This window comes from Limulus polyphemus, unplaced genomic scaffold, assembly GCF_000517525.1.
Source record: "Limulus polyphemus unplaced genomic scaffold, Limulus_polyphemus-2.1.2 Scaffold5573, whole genome shotgun sequence".
NCBI classification, from domain to species: Eukaryota; Metazoa; Arthropoda; class Merostomata; order Xiphosura; family Limulidae; genus Limulus; species Limulus polyphemus.
Genome location: NW_013671183.1, coordinates 9,643 through 10,733, shown reverse-complemented (window position 1 = coordinate 10,733; position 1,091 = coordinate 9,643).

The window sequence follows — 1,091 nt, the reverse complement described above, 5'->3', positions numbered from 1 at the left end:
AAACATGCCAAGCTTTTCCGCGGTGGGGGCGTTATAATGTGACGGTCAATCCCACTATTCGATGGTAAAAGAGTAGCCCAAGAGTTGGCGGTGGGTGGTGATGACTAGCTGCCGTCTCTCTAGTCTTACACTGCTAAATTAGGGACGGCTAGCGCAGATAGCCCTCGTGTAGCTTTGCGCGAAATTCAAAAACAAACAAACAATCCACTATGGGGAATCTAATTCCAAAATTTACTATTGTAAATTCATAAACTTATCGCTGACATATTGGGGGAATTCTGTAGAGCTAAACATTTCAAATGCCAAATAGAACTGATCGAGAAATAAGGTTTCGAGCTTGGAAGAAACCTTGTTTTTCTTTTTCTCACGATGGCCTCACAGCATAACTAGTCACTCTCTCACGGCATTCGTCAGCTGATACATACCGACATCATCCACTCGCCGAGTGAAATTATGCTCTTGTATTTTAGTTGGCAAAGTGGGTGATATCTCATATAATAGAGAGAGATATATAAGGCAACACTAGAACCAAGAAACTTCAACTGTTTTCTGGGCAAGGTGTTTTATGCTGGAACTGCCTAAAAACAGACTACACAAAATGTCTACTTTACTAAAGATGATGGAAGAAAACATGATATACAGAACATATAATACACAACGATTAATATAAGATAGAGGATTAGTGCGAGGTTATCACCTCCACACATCGGTCTTACAAGGATGGGGAGAACACCTGTATGATTTGGCTTGGTTTGTACAGAAATTCACGCAAAGTTATCCGAGGGCTATCTATGCTAATCGCCCTTAATTTGGCAGTGATAGACTACAATGAAGGCAACTAGTCAACACTACCCACTGCCAACGCTTGGGCTACTATTTTACTAAGGAATAGTACGATTCATCATCACATTATTGTGCCCCACGACTGAAAGGGCGAGTATGTTCATTGAATATAATTCGAACCCGAGACCCGCAACTCGCGAGTTGAGCGCCCTAACACCTGAACAAAAATTTAGAAAAATTACCTGAATATTACCAATATATATATATATGTGTATATATATATATATATATATATACACATATATATA